Genomic DNA, 14,577 nt, shown 5'->3' with positions numbered 1-14,577 from the left:
GTATATCAAGTCCTACAGTATTTCAAGTCCTACAGTATATCAAGTCCTACAGTATATCAAGTCCTACAGTATATCAAGTCCTACAGTATATCAAGTCTTTGACATTGTACTGACACAGTTTCAGAACCTGTTTATCAAGGTCATTCAGGATTCTGGAAATATCACTGATCACTTTTTAAAAACTACGCACGTTTGTAAATTTGAATCTGAATTTTATTAAAATGCCCTTTATGCTCAAAATAAAACAAATGATGCATTTTGACAGTAGCAGGCTTTGTTTAGTATTCCAGTAAGTAAGGTTAAGTAATAGGCAAGGTAAATAGTAGAATCCGGGACATTTCGGTTCGAGACGTCTCTCAATTGCTGAATTGTTTGTGGTATTTATCAAGTTTTTAGAGGTGTTTGAACTACCATTTAATAACAAATGTAATTGTTACAGCATTACTAATGTAACAATACAGTACTAACATAATTTTATGTAATTATTATTTCTAAAATGCCAAGCAGCCAACACAGCGGGCGTAATTTGTTGACATATCGTTCGCATGGGTAAACATAGTAAATAACACATTATCATTTTGGCATTGATGTTTTAAGCCCTTCGTTCGCATATTTTAAACACAGCTTTATTGCATCGTTATAACAAAACTAGCTAATAACGGCATATGACCAGTTTAGCCGCCGGTGATTTCTATGAAACGCCTACTGTAGTGCGTGTTTTATGACATTTCATGTAGTCATTACAGTAAGTGCTACGTGTATGTAGTACATAAGTTCATGGTCATTACTGTTGGCTTGTTGTGTTATAAATAAATAATATTATATATATATATTATTACGTATTACAATTTTGTTGGTTTGAACCGCCATAACAACACAACAAAGGAAAGTAGTTTAACGTAATATTTAATTGTTTTTAATCTTTCAAGTTAAAAATTCAATGCACATAATATTTTTTTCCATGTGAAGTCTCTCAGGACTAATTTATTAGTATTGACATTCTTTGAATGATGATAAATAAACAGGGTGTCACGAAACCTCAGACCACGAAAGCTCAGACCCCCTAAGACCTAAGATCACGAAAGCTAAGACCCAACACCTAAGATTACAAATACTAAGATATACTACTACAGCTTAAAAACAATACTTGTTTATCCATACATAATTTTAAACACAGTAGGTTTCATTTATTACCATAAATATAATTTAATACTACCTCAAAACATAGATAAACTCACATTATTTTCGCCCGTTGAGTAAATGTATATTTTTTCTTTACAACAAAAAAACTTGACGGGTTGTTTGTTGGTATATATTTACTCCATTGTGTTGGTTCAGAGGATGTTTTTCTTACGCACCTGCCTTTCTTGTATTTTGACTCCAAATTTGTTGACTAACTTTATCCTGAACACCACACTTTAAAATTAGGACTTATAAGTACTTTCAGAAGGAGAAACACATAATAACGTATAAATAAATCCTTTAAAGTGGAGCTCCACCCAGAAAATTACTATTTTTCATACATTTCAACTATTATTTAAAAATATCATCCCCCATACTTCATATTTTTTTGAATTTTTTTTCAATGAGTACGAGTTTCTTGAAAATCACGCCTTTTTGCGTTTTGGGGGGATACCTTGTAATTTCCTATTCTTTTACATGCAAAAGGGGGGTATATTTGAATAATCCTAAAAAATTAATTTCTTCACTAAAAAAAAAAATTTAAAACTAGTTTTATGTAATTTTTCCAGATCTTTCTATTTCTGGTATAGTTATCGCGTATACATTGCGCAATTTTGCGTAAATAGACATTTTCCCCCGTTCGGGTCCAATTGGGTTTTTTATTTTGCTAGGGAGTATGATCACGTGACATTTTTCACAATCACAGTGTACTACTGCAGCTGGCGATCTGTTATTTTGTCGCGATGTTATTTTTGACGGGCAAAAAGTATATTAAAACATTCTGAATGTGACCCTATCATGTTTCACAGTGTAATAATGTGATTATGAGACTTATTACTAAAATGTCAAATCTAACGAGATTTGAGAAAGATGTGGCTATATATTCAATAAAGCTAGGCCTACTAGAGTGTAGGTATGTACCGATGCTGCTTGGGCTCCAGCTGCTAGGCTGACACTCAGCAGTGAAGTTTGTTCTGCTGTCACCCAACCTCGGCCTACCCATATGGGCCATGATAAGGTGCCTGAATAGTTGCTTTTCAGTCAGGCCTAAGCTTCCACATCGCTTTACTACTCTTGTTCTGTATAGGATTTTGTGTTTCACAATTCTAATGTGCGAGAAAACACAGGAATGATAAATGGGGCGAAACGACCAAGAATTTTCAAACCCATGAATGCATATAGGCCTAGACAAAAAATTCAAGGCTAGCTAGGCTAAGCAGACGGCTTAGCTAGGCCTAGCTTAAAGTTAATAAACAATCTGATAAGATTATTATGCTGTTGTTGTACAGTGCAAATCATGAGGTTACAATACATGTAAATTATACCAGGGAGTTGCTCCCTGATTATACTGACATTTTTATCGGAAATATTACTTAGGCCTAAACAAATCGTATAAAATGTATTCCCCATTTTTCGACACATAATTTACCAAAGGGGAGACATTTCACCCATGCGTTCACCGGCGACTAAAACGCGTCAGTTGCTAAGTGTAACGCGTTTCGCGACGTATTGTAAACTAATAACCCCTAAGTTACTGAAAAAGTGTAATGTATTAAAAAACACTATTTTCTGACCGATTTTTTAGAAATGAGTTTTTGGAAAATATTTCCGTATTTTCCCTGTTTTTTTTATGTAATCACTTTCAATTAAACATACTTAAACATAATATAAGCTGAGAAAGTCTGAGTGTAGCTCCACTTTAAATTGATGATTTTACAGATGTGTTTCTTTGTACTGTATACTGTAATGACAATGTAACTCCTCGAGCTCCCCATGCTCAATGTTTTTGTTTCTATGGAGCGCCAAAAGAGCAACAATAATAGTACAAGTATAAAAACAGAAAGAAAACGAAACAAAAAAACTTATCATGATTTTTAAATTAAAATTTATTTGCCAGTATTTATTTCTTCGTACTTGCATGATTATACTATTATCATTACAATTTTAATTTTACATTGTTCCATCCACACTGTAGATGGACTCCACAGAGTTTTCAGACCTCTATATAATTTTTGCTCTTTTGACGTTCCATAGAAACAAAAACATTGAACATGGCCCATGGGGTAGGCCTACTGTACTGTAGGCTAGTCATTTTGTGTGCGAGAAAAAGGTCTGTAAAATCATCAATTTAAAAATGTATTTGTTACTTTTTATGTGATTCTTTTTCATGAAAGTGCCAATTCTAAGGTGTGGTATTCAGAATAAATGTTGGGAGTTAAAATACAAGGCAGGTGCGAAAGATAAATATTTGTAATCTTAGGTGTTGGGTCTTAGCTTTCGTGATCTTCGGTCTTAGGGGGTCTGAGCTTTCGTGGTCTGAGCTTTCGTGACACCCTAAATAAACATTATTTTTTATTTACTATCATTTAATATCATATCTTATTGAATTTTACAATGTTAATACACAAAATCCCTAATATTTAACTAGACATGAAACTCGTCACTTTGACGAGTTAGTTATCCGCACCACGACAAACGCCACGTGCACGTCTTACGTTGGAATATTGCACACAGATAAAGATTATGGCATTATGACAAGAACTGAAGAATATGATATGCTGTTAGTGCTGAATTCTGTCAATTTTGTGTCATATAGTATATACATGCAAACAGTATAATCTGTATACATATTACATACAGTGTAGAATAGGTGAAATTACGGGACCCGCCATTTATTCCAATTTTTAACATGGCGACGGTATCAAAATGAAACACTTAGATAGCAATTTCAGAAGGAAATTATCTCAGGAACAACATATTAACGTGTAGAAGAAATTTGAATACGTAAAATATAGATGCGCACCCTTTTAAATGTGATGAACTATTACGCAAAATATGAAAATACGACTTTTTTTATTCAACTGATTGGCAAAATGTTTACATGAATTCGTATCTACAATCCAATAGCTTCCATAAAACGTTTTAATCGTGATTATCACATTTTATTCTTACGAGCTATTACAGATTAAAATTTACTGTAAAGATGAAATTAATGACCCACGTAATTAAAATTTTTTGGCATGATGACGTCATAAAAATTAAAATATTTTTATCTCATGCTAAAGAAAGTTGATTGACCTACACAATATATAAATGTAGGAGAAAAAGGAATACAGATAAGCGTGATGCGCTCCATTGAATGTGATGAACAATAACGAAAGAGACAAAAATCCTATATTTTACATTCGTGTGGCCATACGATGACGTCACAATGTTTTTTTAGCTTTATCGATGCATGATCCGATATCTACAACTCATCAACTTCTAGATTTTGTAATAAAAATAAACGGTTCACGGTTTACTTTAGAAACTATGACTGTTTAAAAAAAGACATAATTTTGACGATTTTTTAAGCTTTTTCATAAAAAACGCGCATGAAATGTTTAATTCAACGTGTTCGTATGGCGTTATTTAAATTGGAAAAGGTCTAAATTGTTTTCAAAATTACTAGGAAAGGCTTGAAAAATATGATTCAAGGGAAAAAAATATGTTTTTAACGCTACGTGCGCACCGCGTGCGTAAAAAATTGCGCGCCCGTGGGAATTTTTGACATGCTCAAAATGACAAGAAACGCATAAAAAGTTGATTAGAAATTAATTTTGCGCATTTTGAAATTTTAAATGCGCGTGCGCGCGTAACTTCTTGTGAAACATGCCATTTTTAATCCGTAGAAAGTTTGCCCCTGATATGACTTAAATTTTGTCAAAGTGTCAATACTAAATGACTTTTAGTTTTTAATCTATGATCAATCATTGAAATTCATAAAATTGCGCGTAAGTTACGTTGCGCAACTATGACGTCATTCAAAAATAGGAGGTGCACAACTTCACGTAAATGCCCATATGTTGTCAAAGTTATGAAATGTTATGTTTACACATTTTAGAGAAACGCGATCCACAAAAAGGAAGGATGGAAAGAAGAACTAGACATGAAACTCGTCACATTGACGAGTTAGTTATCCGCACCACGACAAACGCCACGTGCACGTCATACGTTGGAATATTGCACACAGATAAAGATTATGGCATTATGACAAGAACTGAAGAATATGATATGCTGTTAGTGCTGAATTCTGTCAATTTTGTGTCATATAGTATATACATGCAAACAGTATAATCTGTATACATATTACATACAGTGTAGAATAGGTGAAATTACGGGACCCGCCATTTATTCCAATTTTTAACATGGCGACGGTATCAAAATGAAACACTTGGATAGCAATTTCAGAAGGAAATTATCTCAGGAACAACATATTAACGTGTAGAAGAAATTTGAATACGTAAAATATAGATGCGTACCCTTTTAAATGTGATGAACTATTACGCAAAATATGAAAATACGTCTTTTTTTATTCAACTGGCCATATGATGACGTCACAACATCCGATTGGCAAAATGTTTACATGAATTCGTATCTACAATCCAATAGCTTCCAGAAAACGTTTTAATCGTGATTATCACATTTTATTCTGATGAGCTATAACAGATTAAAATTTACTGTAAAGATAAATATAAGTGACCCACGTTATTTACATTTTTAGACATGATGACGTCATAAAAATTTAAAAAAAATTTACTCATGCGTAAAATAGTTGATTGACCTAGAAAATGTCAAAATCTGGGTTAAAATGGAATACGTATAAGTGGAGAGGCGCTCTATTAAATGAGATGCGCTATGACGAAAGATACAAAAATCCTATATTTTACATTCGTGTGGCCATACGATGACGTCATAACTTCCGAGAGGTAAAAATTCTGCATGAATTTATATCTACAATTTATCTTCTTGCATAATAAGTTAAAACAAATTGGGGTCACCTTTGATCCTGACGAGCTATAATAGATTCAAAATAGGCATAATTTTGACAATATTTTGTCACTTTTGCAACTAAAACGCATGCAAATGGTCTAAATCAACGTGTACGTATGACGTCATTTTAACTTGAAATGATGTCAATCTTGTTTAAAATGACTACGAAAGGCTGGACACTCAAAATTCCAGAAAAAAAACATGGTTTTCATACTCCGTGCGCCCCTTACGCGTAAATTTTTTCGCGCGCGTGGGAATTTTTGACATGCTTAAAATGTCATGATCAGCGTAGAAAGTTGATTAGAAATTAATTTTGCGCATTTTGAAATTTTAAATGCGCGTGCGCGCGTAACTTCTTGTAAAACATGCCATTTTTAATCCATAGAAAATTTGCACTTGATATGACTTAAATTTTCACAAAGTGTCAAAACAAAATTACGTTTGGTTTTTAAACTATGGTCAATCATAAAAAATCATAAAATCGCGCGTAAGTCACGTTGCGCAACTCTGACGTCATTCAAAAATAGGAGGTGCACAACTTCACGTATATGCCCATATGTTGACAAAGTTATGAAATGTTATGTTTACAAGTTTTTGAGATACGTGAGACACAAAAATGGGGGAGAAAGAAATAAGAAAAAACTAGACATGAAACTCGTCACTTTGACGAGTTAGTTATCCGCACGACAAACGCCACGTGCACGTCATACGGTGGAATATTGCACACAGAAAAAGATTATGGCATTATGACCTGAACTGAAGAATATCATATCTTGTTAGTGCTGAATTCTGTCTATTTTGTGTCATATAGTATATGCAGTATAATCTGTATACATATTACATACAGTGTAGAATAGGTGAAATTACGGGACCCACCGTTTATTCCAATTTTTAACATGGCGACGGTATTAAAATTAAACACTAAGATAGCAATTTCGGAAGGACATTATCTCACCAACAACATATTAACGTGTAGAAGAAATTTGAATACGTAGAATATGGATGCGTGCTCGTTTAAATATGATGAACCATGACGCAAAATATGAAAATACGACTTTTTTTATTCAACTGGCCATAGGATGACTTCACAACATCCGATTGGCAAAATGTTCACATTAATTCGTATCTACAGTCCAATAGCTTCCAGAAAACGTTTTAATCATAATTATCACTTTTTATTCTTACGAGCTATAACAGATTAAAATTTACTGTAAAGATGAAATTAATAACCCTGTTAATTATAATTTTTAGGCATGATGACGTCATAAAAATTAAAATATTTTTAACTCATGCGAAAGATAGTTGATTGACCTAGACAATATTAAAATCTCGGAGAAAAAGGAATACAGATAGGCGTGATGCGCTCCATTGAATATGATGAGCAATAACGAAAGAGACAAAAATCCTATATTTTTCATTCGTGTGGCCATACGATGACGTCACAAAGTCCGGTTAGCCATATTGATTCATGATCCGATATCTACAACTCATCAACTTCCAGAATTTGTAATTTAAAAAAATTTCACCTCGTTGTTTAGAATCTTTGACTGTTTAAAAAAAGGCATAATTTTGACGAATTTTGACAAATTTTTTAACTTTTTCATAAAAAACGCACGTAAATTATTCAATTCAACGTGCCCGTATGACGTAATTTTAAATCGAAATTGTTTAAAAGTTGGTAAAATTACTAGAAAAGGCTGAAAAAACATAAATCACACAAAAAAAATTGTTTTCAACTCTACGTTCGCACCATGCGCGTAAAAAAAGGCGCGCGCGTGGGAATTTTTTACATGCTTAAAATTACATGAAACGCGTAGAAAGTTGATTAGAAATTGATTTTTCGCATTTTGAAATTTTAAACGCGGGTGCGCGCGTAACTTCGTGTGAAACATGCCATTTTTTCCCCATAGTCAGTTAGCGCAAGATATAACTTAAACTTTTGTCAAGTTTCATATTAAATTGTTATATGGTTTTCGATCTATGTTAAATACGCGAAATTCGGAAAAACGCGCGTAAGTCATGTTGCGCAACTCTGACGTCATTCAAAAATAGGAGGTGCACAATTTCACGTAAATGCCCACATGTTGACAAAGTTATGAAATGTTATGTTTACACGTTTTTGAGTTACGCGAGACACAAAAATGACAGAAAGAAAGAAGAATACAGAAAAAAAAAAAAAAGATGATGAAACAGGACAGTTACAAGGAGTTATCCGCTCAATGCGGATAACTAACTAGATTTGAACTCGTCACTTTGACTAGTTCGGGTTATCCGCGCAAACGCAACCATGCACATACTTAACCATATGAACCTCGACAATTATTATGCCATCCTATGACATGAAATAAATATGTTTACAGTGCTGAATTGTACCTATTATGTAGCATATATCATATTACAGTATTTTACAGAATAAACTGTATATGTTATATACAGTGTAGCATAGACGAAATTACGAGACCCATCTTTTAAATCCAATTATTAACACAATGACGTCATCAAATTGACATATAAAGATAACAATTTTAGAAGATAATTATCTAAATAATTACATTATTGCAAATTTGAAGAATTTTGGGCACGTAAAATTGAGATGCGCTCTCGTTTAAACGCAATGAACTTTTACGCAAGAGATGAAAATACCACTTTTTGAACTCAACTAGCCATATGATGACGTCACAACATCTGATTGGCAAAATATTCACATGAATTCGTATCTACAATCAAATAGCTTCCAGAAAACGTATTAATCATGATTATCACTTTTTATTCTAACGAGCTATAACAGATTGAAATTTACTGTAATGATGAAAATAAGTGACCCACGTTATGCACGCTTTTAATCATGATGACGTCATCACAATTTAAAAAATGTTAAATCATGCGAAAGATAATTGATTGACCAAGACATTATAAAAAACGGAGGGAAATGGAATAAGGATAAGTGCAGATGCGCTCAATTAAATGTTATGAGCTATGACGAAAAAGACAAAAATCCTATATTTTATATTCGAGTGGCCATATGATGACGTCACAATGTCCAGTTAGCCATATTGATCCATGATCCGATATCTACAACTCATCAACCTCCAGAATATGTAATTAAAAAAAAGTTCACCGTGTAGTTTAGAATCTATGACTGTTTAAAAAAAGGCTTAATTTTGGCGAATTTTTTAACTTTTTCATCAAAAACGCCCACAAATTATCCAATTCGACGTGCTCGTATGACGTGATTTTAAATCGAAATTGTTAGACAGTTGGTCAAATTACTAGAAAAGACTGGAAAAACATAAATCACGCAAAAAAAAAGGTTTTTAGCGCTACGTGCGCACCGCGCGCGTAAAAATATGCGCTCACGTGGGAATTTTTGACATGCTTAAAATGACATGAAATGCGTAGAAAGTTGATTAGAAATTGATTTTGCGCATTCCGAAATTTTAAACGTGCGTGCGCGCGTAACTTTTTGTGAAACATGCCATTTTTAATCCATAGAAAGTTTGCTCTTGATATGACTTAAATTTTCACCAAGCGTCAATATAAAATGACTTTTGGTTTTTAATCTATGATCAATCATTGAAATTCATAAAATTGCGCGTAACTTACGCTGCGCGACTCTAAAGTAAAAAAACGAAATGTCCTGCACTTCTACAGTTAAAGGTCAATCTTCTGACAAAATTATACGATGTAATGTTGATAAGAATTTGAGATACACGTGACACAAAATTCTGGGAAAGAAAGAAGAACTAGACATGAAACTCGTCACTTTGACGAGTTAGTTATCCGCTCGACAAACGCCACGTGCACGTCATACGTTAGAATATTGCACACAGAAAAAGATTATGGCATTATGACCTGAACTGAAGAATATGATATGTTGTTATTGCTGAATTCTGTTATTTTGTGTCATATAGTATACACAGTACAATCTGTATACATATTACATACAGTGTAGAATAGATGAAATTGCGGGACCTGCTATTTATTCCAATTTTTAACATCTTGACGGTTTCAAAATGAAATGCAAAAGTAGAAATTTCAGAATGAAATTATCTCAGCAACAACATTATTAACGTGTAGAAGAAATTTGAATACGTGAAATATTGATGCGCGCTCTTTTAAATGTAATGAACTATAACGCAAAAGATGAAAATATGACTTTGTTTATTTAACTGGCCATATGATGACGTCAAAACATCTGATTGGCAAAAAGTTCACATGATTTTGTATCTACAATACAATAGCTTCCTGAAAACGTTTTAATCGTGATTATCACATTTTATTCTTACGAGCTAAAACAGATTAAAATTTACTGTAAAGATGAAATTAATGACCAACGTAATTTAAATTTTTAGGCATGATGACGTTAAAAAAATTAAAAGCATTTTAATTCATGCAAAAGATAGTTGATTGACCAAGATTATATTAAAATCGGGGTGAAAATGGACAACGAATAAGTGGAGATGTGCTCTATTAAATGTGATGAGCAATAACGAAAGAGACAAAAATCCTATATTTTACATTCGTGTGGCCATACGATGACGTCACAATTTCCGGTTAGCCATATTAATGGATGATCCGATATCTACAACTCATCAACTTCCAGAATATGTAATTAAAAAAAAGTTCTCCACGTAGTTTAGAATCTATGACTGTTTAAAAATAGGCATAATTTTGACGAATTTTTGAACTTTTTCATAAAAAACGCACGTAAAGTATCCAATTCAACGTGCCCGTATGACGTAATTGTTACAATACAATAGCTTCCTGAAAACGTTTTAATCGTGATTATCACATTTTATTCTTACGAGCTATAACAGATTAAAATTTACTGTAAAGATGAAATTAATGACCAACGTAATTTAAATTTTTAGGCATGATGACGTTAAAAAAATTTAAACAATTTTAATTCATGCAAAAGATAGTTGATTGACCTAGAATATATTAAAATCGGGGTGAAAATGGACAACGAATAAGTGGAGATGCGCTCTATTAAATGTGATGAGCTATGACGAAAGAGACAAAAATCCTATATTTTACATTCGTGTGGCCATACGATGACGTCACAATGTCCGGTTAGCCATATTGATTCATGATCCGATTTCTACAACTCATCAACTTCCAGAATATGTAATTAAAAAAAAGTTCACCTCGTTGTTTAGAATCTATGACTGTTTAAAAAAAGGCATAATTTTGACAAATTTTTTAACTTTTTCATCAAAAACGCACGTAAAGTATCCAATTCAACGTGCCCGTATGACGTAATTGTAAGTCGAAATTGTTTTAAAATTGGTAAAATTACTATAAAAGGCTGGAAAAACATAATTCAAAAAAAAAAAAATACTTTTAGCGCTACGTGCGCACCACGCGCATAAAATTGTTCGCACGCGTGGGAAATTTTGACATGGTCAAAATATCATGATCAGCGTAGAAAGTTGATTAAAAATTAATTTTGCGCATTATGAATTTTAAATGCGCGTGCGCGCGTAACTTTGTGTAAAACACGCAATTTTTTTTCCACAGAAAGTTAGCGCATGATATAAATTAAACTTTTGCTAAGTTTCAATTTAAATTGTTATATGGTTTTAAATCTATGTTAAAAACGCGAAATTCATAAAATCGTGCGTAAGTCACGTTGCGCATTTCTGACGTCATTCACAATAGGAGGTGCACAACTTCACGTGAATGCCCATATGTTGACAAAGTTATGAAATGTTATGTTTACACGTTTTTGAGATACGCGAGATACAAAAATAGAGGAGAAATGCGCGTGCGCGCGTAACGTCTTGTAAAACATGGCATTTTTAATCCACAAAAAGTTTGCCCTTGATATGACTTAAATTTTCACAAAGTGTCAAAACAAATTTATGCTTGGTTTTTAGTCTATGATCAATCATAAAAAATCATAAAATCGCACGTAAGTCACGTTGCGCAACTCTGACGTCATTCAAAAATAGGAGGTGCACAACTTCACGTAAATGCCCATATGTTGACAAAGTTATGAAATGTTATGTTTACAAGTTTTTGAGATACGTGAGGCACAAAAATGAGGGAGAAAGAAATAAGAAAAACTAGACATGAAACTCGTCACTTTGACGAGTTAGTTATCCGCTCGACAAACGCCACGTGCACGTCATACGTTAGAATATTGCACACAGAAAAATATTAAGGCATTATGACCTGAACTGAAGAATATGATATGTTGTTATTTCTGAATTCTGTTATTTTGTGTCATATAGTATACACAGTACAATCTGTATACATATCACAAACAGTGTAAAATAGGTGAAATTACGGGACCGGTATTTTATTGTAATTTTTAACATCTTGACGGTTTCAAAATGAAATGCAAAAGTAGAAATTTCAGAATAAAATTATCTCAGCAACAACATATTAACGTGTAGAAGAAATTTGAATACGTGAAATATTAATGCGCGCTCTTTTAAATGTAATGAAATATAACGCAAAAGATGAAAATACAACTTTTTTTATTTAACTGGCCATATGATGATGTCACAACATTCAATTGGCACAATTTTCACATGATTTTGTATCTACAATACAATAGCTTCCTGAAAACGTTTTAATCGTGATTATCACATTTTATTCTTACGAGCTATAACAGATTAAAATTTACTGTAAAGATGAAATTAATGACCAACGTAATTTAAATTTTTAGGCATGATGACGTTAAAAAAATTTAAACAATTTTAATTCATGCAAAAGATAGTTGATTGACCTAGAATATATTAAAATCGGGGTGAAAATGGACAACGAATAAGTGGAGATGCGCTCTATTAAATGTGATGAGCTATGACGAAAGAGACAAAAATCCTATATTTTACATTCGTGTGGCCATACGATGACGTCACAATGTCCGGTTAGCCATATTGATTCATGATCCGATTTCTACAACTCATCAACTTCCAGAATATGTAATTAAAAAAAAGTTCACCTCGTTGTTTAGAATCTATGACTGTTTAAAAAAAGGCATAATTTTGACAAATTTTTTAACTTTTTCATCAAAAACGCACGTAAAGTATCCAATTCAACGTGCCCGTATGACGTAATTGTAAGTCGAAATTGTTTTAAAATTGGTAAAATTACTATAAAAGGCTGGAAAAACATAATTCAATAAAAAAAAAATACTTTTAGCGCTACGTGCGCACCACGCGCATAAAATTGTTCGCACGCGTGGGAAATTTTGACATGGTCAAAATATCATGATCAGCGTAGAAAGTTGATTAAAAATTAATTTTGCGCATTATGAATTTTAAATGCGCGTGCGCGCGTAACTTTGTGTAAAACACGCAATTTTTTTTCCACAGAAAGTTAGCGCATGATATAAATTAAACTTTTGCTAAGTTTCAATTTAAATTGTTATATGGTTTTAAATCTATGTTAAAAACGCGAAATTCATAAAATCGTGCGTAAGTCACGTTGCGCATTTCTGACGTCATTCACAATAGGAGGTGCACAACTTCACGTGAATGCCCATATGTTGACAAAGTTATGAAATGTTATGTTTACACGTTTTTGAGATACGCGAGATACAAAAATAGAGGAGAAATGCGCGTGCGCGCGTAACGTCTTGTAAAACATGGCATTTTTAATCCACAAAAAGTTTGCCCTTGATATGACTTAAATTTTCACAAAGTGTCAAAACAAATTTATGCTTGGTTTTTAGTCTATGATCAATCATAAAAAATCATAAAATCGCACGTAAGTCACGTTGCGCAACTCTGACGTCATTCAAAAATAGGAGGTGCACAACTTCACGTAAATGCCCATATGTTGACAAAGTTATGAAATGTTATGTTTACAAGTTTTTGAGATACGTGAGGCACAAAAATGAGGGAGAAAGAAATAAGAAAAAACTAGACATGAAACTCGTCACTTTGACGAGTTAGTTATCCGCACGACAAACGCCACGTGCACGTCATACGTTGGAATATTGCATTGCACACCGAAAAAGATTATGTCATTATGACCTGAACTGAAGAATATGATATGTTGTTAGTGCTGAATGCTGTATATTTTCTGTCATATAGTATACACAGTATAATCTGTATACATGTCACAAACAGTGTAAAATAGGTGAAATTACGGGACCCGTATTTTATTTTAATTTTCAAAAGGAAACGCGAAGGTACAGTAGTAATTTCGGAAGAAAATTATCTCAGCAACAACATATTAACGTTTAGAAGAAATTAGAATACGTGAAATATTAATGCGCGCTTTTTTAAATGTAATGAACTATGACGCAAAAGATGAAAATATGACTTTGTTTATTTAACTGGCCATATGATGACGTCACAACATCTGATTGGCGAAAAGTTCACGTGATTTCGTATCTACAATCCCATAGCTTCCTGAAAACGTTTTAATCGTGATTATCACATTTTATTCTTACGAGCTATAACAGATTAAAATTTACTGTAAAGATGAAATTAATGACGCTGTTAATTAAAATTTTTAGGCATGGTGACGTCATAAAAATTAAAATATTTTTAACTCATGCGTAAGATAGTTGATTGACCTAGACAATATTAAAATCTCAGAGAAAAAGGAATACAGATAGGCGTA

The 14,577-nt window shown here is 32.9% G+C and overlaps 1 protein-coding gene across 4 annotated transcripts in view; it reads right to left on the bottom strand.

Annotated features, from left to right (window-relative positions):
* The window catches only part of LOC140059189 (major facilitator superfamily domain-containing protein 3-like), a 218,632-nt gene that overhangs the window by 5,132 nt on the left and 198,923 nt on the right, over positions 1 to 14,577 (bottom strand). The gene's annotated exons all lie outside the window — the stretch shown is intronic.

This window comes from Antedon mediterranea, chromosome 9, assembly GCF_964355755.1.
Source record: "Antedon mediterranea chromosome 9, ecAntMedi1.1, whole genome shotgun sequence".
Taxonomy (NCBI): Eukaryota; Metazoa; Echinodermata; class Crinoidea; order Comatulida; family Antedonidae; genus Antedon; species Antedon mediterranea.
Note: the sequence above shows the minus strand (reverse complement) of the source record. Positions and strands in the feature narration are given on the sequence as shown.